Source organism: Sinocyclocheilus grahami, unplaced genomic scaffold (genome assembly GCF_001515645.1).
Source record: "Sinocyclocheilus grahami isolate Dianchi unplaced genomic scaffold, SAMN03320097.WGS_v1.1 scaffold500.1, whole genome shotgun sequence".
Classification (NCBI taxonomy): Eukaryota; Metazoa; Chordata; class Actinopteri; order Cypriniformes; family Cyprinidae; genus Sinocyclocheilus; species Sinocyclocheilus grahami.
Genome location: NW_015505679.1, coordinates 190,739 through 210,486, shown reverse-complemented (window position 1 = coordinate 210,486; position 19,748 = coordinate 190,739). Strand labels below are relative to the sequence as shown.

The following is a 19,748-nucleotide window of genomic DNA, read 5'->3' as shown; positions in this document are numbered from 1 at the left end:
TGAGCAGAGGGCGGCGGGCTAGAGTGAGCGGCGGCCGGCGGCCTAGAGTGAGCGGAGGCGGGCGGGCTTGAGAACAGTGTGGCCGGCGGATTCGACGAAGGAGCGTCCGGTGGGCTTGCGGCAACCACACATGACGACTCCGGGCTGGACTCCACTTCGTCCACGGTGAAAGCGATCCAGCGATCTACAGCGCGAAGTTGATGTATTTCCTCAGCGACCAGCACGGATCAGCTCCAGGCATGACGAAGCAGATATCGTCCTCTTCTGGAAGGCCAAACAAAGCAGTTTCACTTTCAAAACGAAACACACCACCTTCACGACATGGCGGCAGTGGCAACAACAATACTACAGCGAAAATAAAAGTTACGCCTTCTTTTTTTGAGTGGCGTTATGCAAATCTTCCCACATCGTGACGTAGACATGTGGGGGGGGGGGGGTTAGAATGAGCCATTTTAGGTAGGTGTGGCTGACTCTTAACTTTTATAAAGAATATCTCTTTGGATTTGAGACTTTAGTCTTTGCAACTTTACAGATCTTCTTTATGCACTAAGAGCTTGTAACATTGAAAAATTGAAATTGCATCATACGACACCTTTAAGGACTGCCGTGGACAGCTGAATCTAAGTTTTTGATATTCTTCATAGTCTGTGCAGTGGTCAGTTCACACTGATAGAAATTAATCTTTTCCAATAAGTTTGAACTGATTTTTACATTTTATGGGCATTTTGACCTTTATAAAGCTATTTTTTTCTAAAAGTGTCCATTATCTTTTGAATACTGATATTTGAAATTATTTAAATAATAAAATATACTCTGAATGTGAAATTAAATCCACCAGTAGGTGGCAGCAAGTCACTGTTAATAAGTGAGTCAATGCGACTGAACCGAATCATTTAAATGGTTGATTCATTCAGGAACGGAACACTGTCATGTTGCTCGAAGATGCAAAACAGCGCTGTGGTTTTGTTTGGAATAATTTTTTGTTGTCAAAATAGCGCAAAAACAGGAAATATGGTGTCTAAAATGCAAGTCTCTTAATTAAATTCTTGTTTATTGAACAGTTGTAAAAAAATCAATATCACATTTGTAATCATTGTCATTTTTGGAGAAAAAAATAACGGCACTCTTCGTGTGAAATTGATTAACTAGGTTATTTGAAGTGGAAGAAATATATAAATTTTCTGCCCCCATGTCTTGAATTTGTGATCATTCTAAACGTATTGTAATAGACTGAATCATCAGCACTTTAAATATGCACGCGCACTAGTCTAGACTTCACGTAATGTATGCGTGCACTCTGTAGGGGTGTTTTGAAAGTTTTTTGCAAAATACTCGATAATGTCAAATCGCACATCGTTAAAACAACAATTACTATATTAATCGCAGACGATATATATCGCACACCCCTACTATAGCCTCTTCGTCTCAATGCCCCGTTTCTTCTCTCTTGTTCTTATCTTTTCCCTCCCTCTTTTCATCAGCAATAATTTGTCCCTTTATATATTTCTGTTCTGCTTTTTTCCTGCCAAAGTTGACAATATGTCAGATGTCCTGGCTCTGGGCACTCATTTGTTTAAAAGGATGATCAGAATTTTTGAGTGCGTGTAAACTCAAGGGCACATTGCATTGTTTAGCTGCATTTGTTGTGGATTGGACGAGTCTGACAGCAAGGAGGCAAGTGATGGCTTCGTCAGTGAGCCCAAATTGAAACATTGTGCGGAGGTCACCCCAGGCTTGACAAGATAGATGTTTGTTAGCACTGGAAAGGAAGCAGGCAAAAAAGAGCTTCTTTTCAAGCTTATTCATGCAGTTCAACCTCTACTTGCACCCTCTGTTTTGCTACAAAGTAATGCAAGTGGTGGTGGTGTGTGTGTGTGTGTGGGGGTGGTGGGGGGTGGGGTGGGGGGGGGGGGGGGGGGGGGGGGGGGGGGTGTAATGTAATGGAAACATATAACTTTTAAAACAAATAGAGCAATACTTTTGTCCCAGATTTTTATGATACTAGAGGCTGTGACACGACAAGCCAAAGAACTTGTGTTGATGAAAGCCGACTGTGTCCCACTGCATCCCCTGTGTTTGGGCCAAATAGACTACAGTCAATGGCCAGCTAGCATGCACACTCTGTGCCTGTGTAACCCAGTCGGTAGTGTGCTTGAGATTAGGAGAGTGAGGTGCACCCGCACAGCTCTTTCTAGCTGGCCACCGTTACACTTGTGTGGGAGAAGAAAAAAAAAATCATATTAGCAGTTGGCAGTAGTCCATATTCGTCATTCAAAAAAACTAGGGCTGCACGATAAAAATCGCATGCGATATTTAATGCGCATCTTGTCAGAAAGCCGGTTTGAGATTTACCGCTGATTACAGAACTGGCTTTACTGATAAGATGCACGTTAAATATCGCATGCGATTTATCGTGCAGCCCTAAAAAAAACTAAACCGGAACTAGGACTGCAGATATACATTCGATATATATTTGATGGTCAACCATCGGCTTGGTGTGTCACAGTCCTTATAGTCCTAGGCCTAGACCAGGGTCTAAGATGTGAACCACAATAACTGGGCGACAGATGCTCAGCGATGGCCCAACATTCACCAGTGGCCAACTGGCTTGGTTTGTCTTGGCCTTGGCATCAACTGCAGGGCCTGGTGTGGCCTCACCAGTTGAACCGCCCTAAAGACAGCCCTACAAGGACTAGATCAGTGGTGTTCCTGGAGGGCCACTTTCTTGCAGAGTTTAGTTCCATTTGTAATTAAACACACCTAAACATGCTAATCAAAGTCTTCAGGATTACTAGAAACTGGGGATGCACGATATTATCGAAATCGGCAATAATGGCTTAAAATGCAAATATGATGCATATCAGCCCGATATGAAAAGTTATGCCGATATGCCTTAGCGATTACAGATTAGAGTAACTCACGTGTGCTCAGGGTGTGATAGCAATAAGTTCACGTCAGTAGTGTGGCCATTCTTGAAGCAAACTTTTTCCTGAATGATGATTAGATTAATTGTTTTGGGCATTTTATCTGAGAATGCAAGTACAGAATGAGGCGTCCGATGTGCGATAGAGTCAACAATCACTAGCAGTAGCAGCAACAGCCTCCCCCGGGTCCTAATGCCCATCCGGTAAGACCTTTTATTTACTTAGGGGGCGCTGTTGGCCTACTTGTAATAAAATGAAAGTAAAATACACAAATAACATTAAGACTCTGTTTCTGATTAAATAAAGCAGTAATTGATGTCATAAAATCACAAGTATGGTTTGATTTAAAGGTCAGAAGTTATAGCTTACATGAATAAAAATCACAAACAAGACACTTGTAAATTCAATAAATTCATATATACAGATTTATTCATTAATGTGTAATGCTTCTTTTCCAAACAGATTATGAAAACTTAAATACAAGGAGCTCTAAAAGATTTAAAAAATTTGTACAACTCTTTTGCTTTAGACCATCTACAAATGTTAAGCATTCACGGTATTTTCAAAGCTTTCAATGTACTCTCATTATAAAAGAACTTCACTTTATTTAACTCTCAAAAGTAAGTTTTTGTTAAAAACTAACCAAAATGAAAAATAAATTGTTTATAATCTCTGTGCAGGAGAGACTTGGTTTTATTTCCAAACTAAAGGAAATAAATCGGTATCGGCGAAAATGAGTTGAAAAATTTCGGGATATCGGCAAAATCCAATATCGTGCATCCCTGCTAGAAACTTCCAGGCAAGTATGTTGGGGCACATTGAAGCTAAACTCTGCAGGACAATAGCACTCCAGGAGCAGGACTGAACACCCCTGACCTAGATCTTGGAGTCTTTACCAATGAGCATATGAGTTAAATAAGGTGTGTTTGATCAGGAAGAGTTTAGAAATGTCTACTGTTGGTGTGTCTCCAGGAATAAGGTTGGGAAACATTGGCCTAGGTGCTACAAAAACGGGCGCTCATGTGGGTTTCTGCAAATACATGGATCCCAAAGGAAATGCTGATGAAAAAAGTATTTCAGCACAATTAGTGCTCATGCTGAGCACGCACACTAATCTGAACATGTCATTTTCCCTTCCTGTCTCTTTTGCGAGCTTGTCAGTCTTATTTTGGAAAATGAGGAAAAAAAGGGTTTCCCCCTCAATGTCCAAACAGCTCAACTGTCAGTTTAGCTGTCAATCAGACCGGCATTAATGATGTGCAATGCTGACCACGATGTGAGGGACCAGCCGAGCGTAGAGAAAAAGAGAAACACTGTCCAAACTACAAAGAATGAAACAGAGCCCGATTCCTCTAATCTATTTTCGGTCCCACTTTATATTACGTGTCCCTAATATCTGTGTACTTACATAGTAACTAGATGTGTACATAGTATGTAACCACAGTTTAAGTACACATTGGTACATAGTATCTTCAGCTCTAATGTTTGTGTAACTACACATATGTAACAAACCCACTGAATGGTATGTGCAAGTACAAATGTGTAACAGGACATTGGTAACAACACTTTTTGGTAATAAAAGTACAAATGTGTAAGAGGACTAACAGCACTTTTTGGTAAAAAAAAAAGTTACACTTTATATTAGATTTATCATGTAATTACTCTGATGTTACACAGCAGTGGCCAGTAAGTTAGGCTTTACATATGGTCCCGGGAGGAGCAAACGACAGACACAGTGGGTGTGGCGTCAGGCCTCGGAGAGGCTTTTAATAACAAAATAATAACAGTGTCCAGGAAAAAGGGGAATCAAGTGTCCAAAATAAAACAGGGGATCTGGTGTCCTCGTCGTGCTGCGGGGTTCGTGCAGGGAAGGGCAGTGGTCAGGGAGGAAGGGTTCAGGTAAGGGGCGGAGTCCGGTGGCCGCACACACTCCCCTCTTCAGTCCGGGGCGCGAGGGGCGGCAGCTTCTTTCAGCGGCTACATCCTTCTCGCCTTGGCCCATGGCGCTTGAAGGGACTAGACGGCCCGGCATCCTGGCCCGACGGCCGTGTAACGGGTGCGGTTCTCGTCCGGACCGTGGGTCCGGTGGCTCACGACTCTGGCATCACGGGAATCCCTCTACGTACCCTTCCTGGACCCACGAGGACACCAGCGTGCACGCACGGGGAAGAGACCGGTCTCCCGAGGAGAGGCGCGTTCGGCATTTAAACAGTGGCGGTAATGAGGCTCCATTCGGTTCAGGTGTGCCCCATCACAGGCCGCATATTGTTGTTATAAAATGTAGTTATATAATTCCTGTTACACGAGTACTTAGTGAAGTGAAAAAAGGTGTTGTTACCAATGTCCTGTTACACATTTATGCATACACAAACCATCCTGAGGGTTGTTACATGGGTGTAGTTACAGAAAATTACAGCTGTAGATACTATGTACCAATGTGTACTTGCACTGTGGTTACATACTACGTACACATTTAGTTACTATGCAAGTACACAGGTATTAGGCACACTTAATATAAAGTGGGACCCTATTTTCTTTTCTTCCTTCATTCTATTATTCCTGCATTTATTTCCCTTGACCAAAAGACTACAACAAAAATCAACTATATCCTCGTTTCCCAAAACAGAAATAGCCAGTGGAGTCTAGTAGGTGTCTAAAGAATAAATCTCACCATTGAGAGCTTTTATTTTAATCATCTCCTGTCTCGCATTCTCCAGCTCACCTTCAGCAGGTGCTTTGTTTAGGTAATGTGATGGATGTTGTTGACAGCTCATTCCTAATGTGGGCCTTGCTGAAGGAGACAAAGCACATTGTATATCCTCTGCATTGTTTGCCTATGTGTGTGTGTCTCATGGAGAGTAGGATTCTGTAAAGTACAGACTGTATTCTTTAGAAAATACCCTTCTGAGGCATCTTTTTTAGAGTTGATTATCATACAAACTGTATAGTTGGGAACCTTGCAAGCAGATATTTCAGAGAGAATTGTGGAATTTCAGACTTTTTATCTGAAATTCAAAGTGGTGCACATCTTCACTGCCCACAAAAAAAAAAAAAAAAGAAAGAAATATTATACACCACAGGGCTCGCAAAATTTCAAAATCGCTGGTAGCCCTTCGGGCAGACATTCTTCAGATTTTGGTATCCCAAAATGAATTTAAGTAGCCCGAAAAAAAGAAGAAAAAAAAAGACATCGGCTGAACTTCACTGCGGACAAATCAGCATGATTAAAAACTTCAGTGAGCAAACATCAGACTTTTTTTCTTCAAATAACAAGTCAAGAAAGTAGGGGTGCAACGGATCACAAAACCCACGGCTCGGATCATATTGCATTATCATATCAGATTTTGAGTAACCGATCGGATCATTTTGCAGGAGAGCAAAAAAAATATGGTTCTTTATTATTTAAATAACAGAATACTTCTTTGATACCACAGCAAAAACTAGTAGCATATAGGGATGTAACGATTCACTCAACTAACGATACGAAATCTCATTTAACAAAATGAGATTTAAGACCAATTATAAATGCAAAGGTGTCCTTTTATTATTTCTCCAACAAAATGCTGCACATTTCTTTGTGAAATTGAAATATGTCAAATAATAAAACTAACTTAAAATTTTTTAACAAATCCCAAATCAAATAATTAAATAATACAAATAAAACAAATCTCTTCATACGAACAAACTAAGGCTTTGGCCGTGCTTTTTCCATTTAAAATCAGAGGCAACCACTGCATTTTAATCATGATCCAATCAAAGATGCTAAATACATGTTATTTAGATTGCAATTCGCTTGCATAATTTCGAAATTTGAAGCAAAAGCAGAATGGTCTGATTTTAGCTTTGTGAATGAGACGCAAATGTCACTCTCTGACAGCAGGTGGCGCTTATGGAACAGCTGGTATTTATAGGCTGCTGCCCCTTTAAGACCGAATGCATGGATCCAATATAATGATGCACTTGAGATTTATTTTACCACTGTTTACGTTCACTTAAGACATAACCGACTGTGTTTACGAGAATACTTGCCGAGACAGTTATTTTGAATGTGTGTGTTCATTCAGATGCAAGGATACGTGAAAAAGGAATCAATTCTGTGTATGCGCATTGTCTGAAATGCAGCTCTCTGTGCACACTCTGAATGAGTGCGCGCAGCTCCATTGTAACACTTGAATGTTTAAATCGGCAAGACTTAGAAACGTGTGCAAACGATCAACTACGATCCGTTTTACACCTACAAGCTAGTGAACAACGCAAATCAAGGAAGGAGTTTTATACCACTGTTTAAGATAGCCCGTCGGGCAGGATGGTGATACATTTTGGTAGCCCGAATGGAAAACACAATAGCCCTGGGACGTCGGGCTAGTGATTTTGCGAGCCCTGCACCATACCCACAGTGAAGTATTGTGGTGGCAGCACCATGCTGTGGGGCTGGTTTTCATCTGGAGGGACTGGGCATCTCATTAAAACACAAGACAAGAATGGATGGTGTAAAATAAAGAGAAATACTGCACATGGAAGAAAGTTTTCTGATTTTAGGGCAAATGAACTCAGAATTAGCTCATGGACAAGAGGGTAAATGCCCTACAACTGTGAAGACTGTACACTCCAGTCAAAGTCCTCATTTTAACACAATCAAAACTCAATGCACCATTTGAAAATAATCAGACACTGTAAAAACTAAAAGTAAAACAGTTTATATCTATCAATCTCTCTCTCTCTATATATATGGTATATATATATATATATATATATATATATATATATATAGAGAGAGAGAGAGAGAGAGAGAGAGAGAGAGAGAGAGAGAGAGAGAGAGAGTTTATTTAAATTTCAGTATTTATGCACTATGGTAGTTTATTTTCTTTAGGCTACATATAATTCTTAATATTTTGGTGTGAAATGTTATGCCAATTGTTCGAATGTTATGCCAATTGACCAACTGTCTTTAATTTACAGAGTAACAAATAAAATAAATAATAAAAAAGCATGCAATAAAATCATAATCAATAAATGTAATACCAATAAAACTCAAAATCAAAATTTCTACCTTGCTATTAATGCACTTTGGATAACAGTATCTACCAAATGAATAAAAATATATCCTTTGTACACCTGACATAATCACCAGTTAAACTCACCAAGAGATATTGAACAAATAGTTCTTGTGTCATTGTGGTTATATTCACCTTGGACAGCGATAACAGATAGCAATACAAAGACTCACATACTCAGTCTGACACAACCCAAACAGGTCAGAAAGAAAAATTCCTGGGAACGGAGCATGCTCATTTTCAAAAAGCTTTTTTTTAGCTGACTGTGTTCTAAGAACACAAACCTGTGGAGAAAATGTTCCGACACCCTATCGGCATTCTGACACAGGACATTTAGAAAAAGCCACTCATGCCACAACAAAGGCCTTGTGTCCTGACAGGTGGTGTTGCCAGAGGACCAGACAAGCTACGGGATTACAGCGAGGCTAATTATTGCCACTGTGACTTCTTCTATAAGCGCTGTCAAGACGGACTGCTGGAGTGAGATAAGAGGGAGACAATGTGGGGTGCAGACTGAGAAGCTGAGAGAAATAATCTTTAACTGTCACTACCTACACCTGCCTCTGATATAAGACATTGCCCATGATCCTGTTCAGCATGTAAAGGGCACTCACTTCCACACTAGGGCTGGGTTTTGACACAAATTTCACGATTCGATTTGATTCTCATTCACAAGCTTGCGATTCGATTACCAATTTGATTCAATATTTATTATTTTGGATATATATATTAGGGATGCACGATATATCGGCCACCATATCGGTATCGGCCGATAAATGCTAATTTTTTCTGTTATCGGTATCGGCCCAATAAGAAAATTGTATGTTGTAATATTGTGTTTATTTGATGTATATCTGATTTATCTCATATAGAATGCGTTTGGTTAAGTTTAAAGAGCGCTTCAGTTTACCGTGATCGTCTTTAGCTCAGCGCACGCAGCTCAAACAGCGAAATTCTATGTTTTCACGAGAGCAGCCATGTTTTGGTTGAAAACAAGTTGGAACAAGTTTGCCGCTTGCTATTAGGGCTGGACAATAATTCAATATCAATATGTATCGTGATATAATTTTTTTCAATAACGGTGATATGATTTTTAAACACTTTTCCGATATTTCGATATACATTACCGTGTTTCCCATACATTGATTTATTTGTGGCGTTTGACTTTTTTTTTTTAATAAACATGAGCACTGCACGTTTCAAAATCAAAACGCGTCGCGGGTGTTTTATATGAATGTATCTCTGAAGGGAACCGACTGTCTTCAGAAAAGTTTAGATGGCATTTTTATCTGATAAAGTACTGTTCATGAGCGGAGCTACTTTGTTTACAGCCATTACTGGAGAAACCGCTAGTTCCGCCGCTCTCACAGCGCCTCCTGCTGGCAGACAATCAGTTTGCATTTTCAATAATAAACCCATTTCCAGCAACATGCTTTTGTTGTTGCTCTATTTTTTTGTTTTCTGAAGCAACTCGGAGCATGTTTCATACTCGTTATCCTGGTTAATGCACGTTTCAATCTATAAGAATAATCAGCCTGCACTACCAGTCAAAGGTTTTTGAACTGCAAGATTTTTAATGTTTCTTAAAGAATTATCTTCTGCTCACCAAGCCAATTAGCATAGGTTTTGTCATTGTTTTCGAACTGACTGGTCGTATGCCTTATTGATCTGAGATTGATCACCTCAGTGAAAAAAGCATTGTGTGGGGTTATTTCTGTCAGTGTTCATTCAAAAAGTGCGTAAGCTCCGATCAATAAGGCCTATGATCAATCAGTTCCAAAAAGAAATAAAAAAACAAGCAAACAAAGCATTGATATATACAGGTGTATCTCAATAAATTAGAATGTCGTGGAAAAGTTCATTTCAGTAATTCAACTCAAATTGTGAAACTCGTGTATTAAATAACTTCAATGCACACAGACTGAAGTAGTTTAAGTCTTTGGTTCTTTTAATTGTGATGATTTTGGCTCACATTTAACAAAAACCCACCAATTCACTCTCTCAACAAATTAGAATATGGTGACAGGCCAATCAGCTAATCAGCTCAAAACACCTGCAAAGGTTTCCTGAGCCTTCAAAATGGTCTCTCAGTTTGGTTCACTAGGCTACACAATCATGGGGAAGACTGCTGATCTGACAGTTGTCCAGAAGACAATCATTGACACACTTCACAAGGAGGGTAAGCCACAAACATTCATTGCCAAAGAAGCTGGCTGTTCACAGAGTGCTGTATCCAAGCACGTTAACAGAAAGTTGAGTGGAAGGAAAAGGTGTTGAAGAAAAAGATGCACAACCAACCAAGAGAAACCGCAGCATTATGAGGATAGTCAAGCAAAATCGATTCAAGAATTTGAGTGAACTTCACAAGGAATGGACTGAGGCTGGGGTCAAGGCGCTTTTTGAAGATGCTGATTTCATTTTCCAGCAGGATTTGGCACCTGCCCACACTGCCAAAAGCACCAAAAGTTGGTTAAATGACCATGGTGTTGGTGTGCTTGACTGGCCAGCAAACTCACCAGACCTGAACCCCATAGAGAATCTATTGGGTATTGTCAAGAACAAAATGAGAAACAAGAGACCAAAAAATGCAGATGAGCTGAAGGCCACTGTCAAAGAAACCTGGGCTTCCATGCCACCTCAGCAGTGCCACAAACTGATCACCTCCATGCCACGCCGAATTGAGACAGTAATTAAAGCAAAAGGAGCCCCTACCAAGTATTGAGTACATGTACAGTAAATTAACATACTTTTCAGAAAGCCAACAATTCACTAAAAAAGTTTTTTTTATTGGTCTTGTGAAGTATTCTAATTTGTTGAGAAATTTGTTGAGTGAATTGGTGGGTTTTTGTTAAATGTGAGCCAAAATCATCACAATTAAAAGAACCAAAGACTTAAACTACTTCAGTCTGTGTGCGCTGAATTTATTTAATACACAAGTTTCACAATTTGAGTTGAATTACTGAAATAAATTAACTTTTCCACGACATTCTAATTTATTGAGATGCACCTGTACAAGCAATTTTTTGTAGGTTGGTCATTTTTGAGTATACCAACAATGCTCGCTTAGTTTTATTTTTATTTTTTTTTAGTGGGTGGGAGAAGATGTGATACCATGTACACAGTTTTAGTCCCATGTGAGAACATTAACATTTTTGGGAAAAAGATCAAAATAACCAGAACACAACATTAATGGATTAACAAGGAAGTCTGAGGTGTTCAATGCACTGTAGCATAAGGACTGTTTTACCTGGGCGAATATACCAAGAAACTGCCATTTCATGTGGAAAAAGGACTCAATCATTCAGTCATTGTTGACTACTTCAAGTTCTAAAATGACATTACAAAAACATTTTAATTCTTTTTTTATATTGCCTTTTTTATTACAAGTTAAGTTTGACCTTGGCATTTATTGACAGTTTGTGTGAGATTCATTCTCCTGCATTAAACAAAAAACTCACTTAAAATGTAACAATTTCCTCTCTCTGCTTTTCCTTAACTTTATTGCTTCCCTAAATAACTTCTCTTTCCTCTCTTTCTCTCTCTGTAGCTCTAGTAGCTTTGTTCGGACGCCACATACTGTGCTGGGACATCTGTATCCCTGCTGTCATCGAACGAGACCGAGTCTGTCTCATTAATCTCTCTCTCTATTCACAACACTTACCTTCTGCTTTTTTAACCCTCCACACACACACACACACACACACCACACTGAGCGTGGCATCCATCGCCCCCAATGGCGCGCACACATCCAATAAATAATCATCACCTCAGCTCCGTGAGACACGACTCAAAATGCGATTTGTGCTGGTGGTATCAGAATGTGGGCTCATAAATATGCAGAACGAACCTGGTGTGAGAGTTTGCTGGGACAGTGGGAAGAGATCTACATTGAATATCAATGAAGGACCTTTTTTAGGGAAGCAGTTGTTGGAGTTTTGTATAAGTTGCTGATCACAGAACAGTTTTGCAGATGCTTTACGATGGTCCAAAGCTCAATTTTGGGGGCGGATCCAGATCATGAAGTATTTAAATTTAGTAAACGAAGGCCGCTGGAGACTAACGGTGATGAAAGAATGGCGCTAGAGAACCGGAGGCCATTTTCCTTCTCTTTTGTTTCCACAGCATGAGCGAAGGGAATGAAAAGAGGCTGATCATGGCTTTAGAATTCCCTAGTGAATGAGGGCATTTTCAGATTGGCATGGAATGATTCCACATATCCATAGAGATACATGCTTCGAGAGCACGCACACATGCGGAGGAAACGGTGAGGAGAAATGCAATAAGGAAAGAGAAGTGAGATCCCATTCCACTTTGACCAAACCTGTATGACTGAAGATCAAATCTGTGCGATTACAAAAACACACAGGCGCACTTTTTTCAAAGGGCTTGTGGTTAGGGTGGCCATATGTGCCATTTATACGGGACACGTCCTGGCCATGATTTTTATATTGCCTAAAACATCCAAAGTAGTTTGACCAATAACATGCAGGTATTGTACATAATCAACCAATCGTGGTGAGAACGATCAAAGCGATGCAAATACGTGCACGTGTTAGTTCGTTCGTTGTACTTGAAGCTGCGCACCGATCATTATATGACACCAAAGTACCGCGAGAGCGATTTAAAAGCATAAGGAGCCATCTGCTCTGCTCTCTATAGCTCTCGTGAAATAATGTCATACAACGATCGATCTGCACAGTGCTAACAGCCAAAACCTGGATATTTTAGGCAATATAGAAATCCTGGCAAGGGTGTGTCCCGTAAAAATGGCCCATGGTCACCCTACTTATGGTAGGGTCAAAGACTAAATGAAACAATTCAACATGTCGTCTTTCCAGAGAGAGCACAACCCCCATTTCATCCCCCTTTCTTTTCATCCACATGGAAAAAGAGAAAGGAAAAAAAGCACCTTGCACCTTTCTCTCCACTGAGATGGTGTCACCAGGATGGAGGACACAAGACCTGACACCTTGACCCCAAAAACATCATCTAAAGCAGACTACGGCTGCAACAATTGATTTATAATGAAAAAATAAATAAATAATTTCACAGACTTTTGTTGTTTATGCAAATCTAAAGCAGTGAAAATGCATTACTGTTAATATCATGTTCTATCGCATTCTGTAAACAAATCATCACGTTCTAAAAGCAAGTGACCAAAGGTCAAAACCCACAAAGAAATTTCCATCAAACAGACAATTGGAGCAAAAATGTGTTATTCATAAAATTTAGGTTTGAAAATTTGAAATGAAACCTCAAATTCTATATAGAACACAAGCAATGACATGATTACGAACAGTAACCTTTACTGAAAATAAAATGATCATTCAGAAGTTTGGGGTTGCAAAAAAGGCTGCATTTGTTTAATTAAAAAATATGCTGATTAGAATTTCTTCTTAATAGGTTAGCGTATAAAAGGTTGAAAATAAAAAAGTTGTATTGCTTAATAGTTTTGTGGAAACCTAAATACATTAGATAGACTTCTAACATAGAATTTGACCAACATTTGAAGGAAAGCATTGGGAAAAATGTGGAATACCTAATTAATCAAATAAATAATTGACAGATCAATCAATTGCCCAAACGGTTGTTAGCAGCAGCCCTAGAGCAGACATTAGCAAGTTCCCTTCAAACTGTCTCCTTGGAAATGAGGAAATGTAAACGAGTCGTTTCTTCCATCTTGTGGGGAGTAAATGGGCATCTAGTTCTGTTCTTTGAAAACTTTCATTGCATAAGAACTTGTGTAATGACTAACATAGTAGTGGCAGCAGTGCTTTGCAGATTAATGGCGTGCGTGTTGTAATTGATATGCCAACTCCAGCTGCTCCTGTTAAATAAAAATATAAATAAATAAACAGCAGGGTGTCTAGAATCAATGGAAGTCTTTCTTTAGATCACTCCATTAACAGATATGGTTGTGAAATGTTTAATCTATCTCTGTTGATTTCTCTTTCTTATCTAACTACTTGTGCAGGTTTTACTTTGTTGGTAAAACTTTTTTCCCCTCTTATATAAACAGACAATCACTTCATTCTGCTACAATCAGGGCTCCAGATAAAATGAATTCCTTGGAAACCAATGGCTCCGAAAATTAAACGTTTAGAAGACAGTTAACTTTTTTTTGTTGTTTGTTTGCCAACCAAATTGCATAATCAAAATAGTCCAGATTTTGGATAGCTCAATTTAGATGCTTATTCCCATATCACATTCTGAAAAAATTCCAATATAAACCATTTTTTATTCTCACTTCATTACACTCTAAATAAAATCCTGGGTTGTTTCAACCCAACTTTGGGTAAAATATGGACAAACCCAACTTTTGGGTAAAATTTTTAATTAACAAAAATAACCCAGTATTTAGATTAGTCCATATATGACCTAAAGTTGTGTTGAAATCATAAAGCATTTTTTAGAGTGTATTGTTTCCTTATCGAAGTAGGAACGTAAGCACTCTAAAGATAGACTGACAGCCGATAACGTCAACTTTCAATAAAGTTTTAGTGTAACGCTAAAAGGAAATACTCTTTAAATTATTGTCGGAAATTCTTTTTTTAGCACATTTGTGGCCATTTCATAGCCTGAAGCCCTGTAAAACCTCTCATCATCCATCTTCTTGTCTTTTATACTACTTTTAAGAGTTCACTCTCTCACTCTATAATCCAAACTCCCTGCTACCCCTCCTCTATCCTTTATTCTGCTTCCAAATTCTGATTACAAAACTTGAAGAAAAACTGGACGTGATGCTATTTCACATCAGGATCAATCTCATTATGCTCCAGTCCTTTGGCAGGCCCAGACATTGTGGATGATATAATACTCCTCCTGTGTGCCCCGAACTTGGCTTTCATGGACGGAGGAGCTTATCGAGGATCTGCAAACCTTGGTTCAATTTGCTCATCACAATGTAAGCATAAACTCTGACATGATCCAGTAAAAGCGCAGCAGTTCTGATCTTACAGAGAGCTGGATGGGTAATATCAGCTTGGCTGCTATACATTTCAGCTCAATAAGTGTGTCTGTTAGGGGTGGGCAGTATAACCAAAATCTTATATCACTGTAATTTTATACCACAGTAACTGTACACCTCATAATATTGCTACTTTTGCTTCAAAACCAATCCAAAATGCTCTCTATATAATGATATAGTAGTGTTTATTTTTATAATTTAGTAACTTGAATGCCAAAAAAACCTTTGAACATTCCATGGTATGTGCACTTGAGGTAACAAACGAGACAAACAAAAGAAAAACTGTAATAAATTATAAATATGGTTGGATATGCGTGTCAGAAGAAGTCACTGTTAAAAATCATTATACTATGCTGATTTGGTGCTCAGTTATTATCAATTATTATTGATGCTCAACAATTGTTATTAATTTTAAAAACAGTTTTTGCTGCATAACATTTTCGTGGAAACCATGATACATTTTTTCAGTATTCTTTGATGAACAAAGTTTAAAAGAACAGTATTATTTAAATATATTTTGTAACATTATATCACTTTTGATAATTTTAAAGCATCCCTGATTAATAAAACCTTAATATCTTTTTTAGTCTTCCTTATCCCAAACTTTTGAATAGTAACATTCAAAGATTTCCACAAAAATATTAAGGAGCAAAATTATTTTTAAATTGTAATAATATTTCATAATTTTGCTGTTTTTACTGGAATTTTGATCAAATAAATTAAGGATTATATAGGAGCTGGCTGTGGATGTTATTTGCCATGGTTTTAATATTTAGGTTCTTATCTTTAATTACAGGGAGTGTCAGATAAAAGCACATCACTGTGCTCTGTTGGGCAAGCAAAAGAAGGGAATATTTCCGCTCCAATTACCTTAAAGAATAAAGTGATGAAGCCGTCAAAGTGACTTTAAATTGACAAAGTGAACTTCAACTAAAACGTGCCCAATGCTTTTCACATTGCTTTTCAGGCATGGCGAGACAAAAACTGTATCAGTGGTGATACACTGTCTGAACACGCTCTCAAAAACAAGCAGATATTTTTTTTATATGAGTCACTCATACATATAAATACTCTCAGACAAACATCTCTTTAAAAAAAATTAAATTAAATAAAAAAGTATCAAGGACCATTATTTGTGGAGTTGGAACCTGCAACCTTTCGGTAAACAGTCCAGTGATCAAAGTGACTTTAAAAGACAAAGCGAAATTCAACTAAAATGTATCCTTGCATTTTATGTTGCTTTTCAGACAGACATTGTAAGACATGCAGATATATTTCAGTCACTCATACACATAAATACAAAAAAGTACATCTTTGTGGGGTTTGAACCTGCAGGTAACCAGCCCAAATCTTTAACCACAAGACTACAATTTGAACACATTCCTTAAGAGCAAAAGCAGGCAATATTAATGCAATAAAGTCATTTGGTTGCTTTTATTATGCTGTGTTTATAACAAAATCAAACGGTGCTTTAGTTTAATAAACAAAGCTGGTGGGGGACATGCAGCTAGCCATGGGAAGCAGGTGGGGGTTGCTGATACAGCAAGTCTGTTTGATGGGAGTGAGATGTCAGACTGCAGCTAGTCTGCCGATCCATCCACAAACCAATTATGAATGACCTGAGTCTACACTGGCAAGCGCATCTAAGACTAATGTTTATATTCAGCATTTTGTGGATGCAACCATAAGCTTAAAGGGGTCATATGATGCGATTTAAATTTTTCCTTTCTCTTTGAAGTGTTACAAGCTCTTGGTGCATAAAGAAGATCTGTAAAGTTGCAAAGACTAAAGTCTCAAATCCAAAAAGATATTCTTTATAAAAGTTAAGAGTCAATCACGCCTACCTAAAACGGCTCGTTCAAACACACCCCCACATGTCTACATCACGATGTGGGAAGATTTGCATAACGCCACCCAAATGTTCACGCAAAGAAAGAAGGCGTAACTTGCTGTAGTATTATTGTTGCCAACTTCGCGCTGTGGATCGCCGGATCGGCTTTCACTGTGGACGAAGCGTAGTCCAGCCCGGGGTCGTCACATGTGGTTGCCGCAAGCCAGCCAGCCAGCCTGCCCGCCGCGTCGTTCTCAAGCCTGCCCGCCGCCACTCACTCTAGCCCGCCTGCCACTCCTCACTATAGGCAACAAATGCCTCGTTTATAATGGGTTTTAATGTTTTTGTCTCGTCGCTCCGGCCTGACAGGGCATCAGAGTATGGTAAGGACGTAACATTTCTGTCACACGCTTGAGGTATTCGGCCAATCACAACGCACTGGATAGCTGGCCAATCAGAGCACACCTCGCTTTTCAGACCGATGAGCTTTGTAAAAATCGACGCGTTTCAGAAAGGCGGGGCATAGAGCAGAAACAATAATGTACAGTATGTGGAAAATAATGTGGTTTTTTTTACTTTAAACCGCATAAACACATTTCATTACACCAAATAATGTTATTTTTAGCAATATCATAAGACCTCTTTAATAACTTCCGATTTAATCTTTCAGATATGGAGAACAGTTTAGGACCATGATTGTGTTTGGTCTTGATTGAACGTGATTACCTTGATCTCAGAGACTTTGGCTACATCAACACAACAACAGAATATGTCTGTTTGGAGAGCCAAACAGTTCTCTAAACAGTTCATTATAAAAGAGAGTGCCAAGTGACATCATTGACACACAAGACAACATATCGTAGAGGAGGAACGCAGCAGGACTGCACTGAAATTTTGAACAATTTAGAAAACAGATTCTATGTACTATGCAATAGGGCTGTGCAATTAATCGCATGCGATTGTCATGCGCATCTCGTCAGTAAAGCCGCTCCCGTGATTAGTTGTAAATCGCCTTCACCTGCTTTCAGATGGAGCGGCATTTAATACACAGAGCCGTAGTTCACTGACAATTAGGCAATATCGCATTCATAATCACAGATGAATCGCATTCGATTATGAACACGATATCGCCTAGCTTGTCAGTGAACTATGGCTCTCCATCTGTGTATTAAATGCCGCTCCATCTGAAAGCAGGTGAAGGCGATTTACAACTAATCACGGGAGCGGCTTTACTGACGAGATGCGCATGACAATCGCATGGGATTAATTGCACAGCCCTACTATGCAATATAAGTACTATGCAATATGAAGTAATTTCACAGACATAACTCCAAGCTATCACTAGTTAGGCCCCAAATATACCCTACACACAACCACGTGAACAAAAATGCTAATGCAAACTTTCCTTCACGAATCACTGTGTTAAGAAATGTGTCAAACATAGCATGCATAAGTTAAAATCCATAGTTGTCTTTGGTTTATTCTGTCATTTTCTCAGAGCAAAGTAGCTATAGCTAGTGTTACCTGAAAAATACACTCCTGTTCAGGAGTTGGGGGTAAGTAAGATTCACTGATTCTAAATCTTTATTTAGTAAATGGTATTCTTTTGAACTTTCTATTCATCAAAGAATCCTGAAAGTATGACGGTTTCCACAAAATTCAACATTGATAATAAGAAATGTTTCTTGAGCAGCAAATCAGCATATTGGAATGATTTCTGAAGGATCATGTGACACTGAAGACTGGAGTAATGATGCTGAAAATTTAGCTTTGCATCACAGGAATAAATTACATTTTAAAAATATATTAAAATAGAAAATAGTTATTTTAAATTGTGATAATATTTTACAGTATTACTGTATTTTAGATCAAATAAATGCAGTCTTGGTGAGCATAAGAGACTTGAACCAAATATCTTACAGACTTTTGAATGGTAGGATATATCCAATTTAATGACAGCTGAGAGTAACTTTGTCACCCCCTGGAATATTGAGAATTGTTACGGTCACCGTAACAAACAATGAATGCTTACAATGATCATTCAAGCATTCGTAAATTATGTTTCTGGCCTGAAAGAAAGGGGCTAACACCAGTTACCTGTCCATACAGGTATTATTCAAACAACCTCTTGTTTTACACACAGGACAATGTTAGAGTCTAATCGGCTAGTAAATTCCCAGATAATGACTATATGAATATAGCCTTTGAGTCTTCTTCTGACAGCCATTATAAGTTAAAAAGTGGAGCAGAATGTGGCAATAATTCTCCACAACAACAAAAGACACTCCTCAGGCTTTACTCAGAATTATCGTTACTAATTATTGAGGATAATTTATGCTAGGATTTGGCTCAAGCCTGAGTGTATTAGAAGACAAAGCAGCTCAAACTGGGGTTAAGGCATATTATTCTCTTTTTCTTAAATGCTGTTCTTTTTCTATTCTCCATTTTCAGAGTAAGAGAGAAATTTGGATCTAATTTTCCTGTCAATTAGATGCTGACTGGGAAATGAATTGCGATGGCCACGAATGAAGCGATATTAGATCTCGAGATGGGATTAAGTCTTTGATAGGCACCAAGTGCTTACGCCACCTCAACTTAATGAAAAAGACATTTCACAAACAATCCCCAGGAAGAGAATAATAAGGGAGTTCAATATAAGCTGAAATTCACCAGACAAAGATGTCCATCAGCATTGTGCATGTGTCTTGCGGCGATGCTTTACAGGGGATGAATTTAAAGATGCAACCTTTCCAAAAGGTTTAACAGCTAAAGCCCAGCAGACTGTCTTGTATATACTGTATATGTAAAGGAAAAAAATACAGAAAACCATTTAACCTCACTATATATATAATAAATTAGACTTAAATGTTTTTGAAAGTAGTACCATACGCTCATCAACACTGTCTATATACTGTGTGTGTATATACAGTATATATATATATATATATATATATATACAATATATATATATA

General features: G+C 38.6%; 1 protein-coding gene across 1 annotated transcript in view; it reads right to left on the bottom strand.

Annotated features, from left to right (window-relative positions):
* The window catches only part of LOC107554394 (tumor suppressor candidate 3-like), an 86,869-nt gene that overhangs the window by 47,103 nt on the left and 20,018 nt on the right, over positions 1–19,748 (bottom strand). The gene's annotated exons all lie outside the window — the stretch shown is intronic.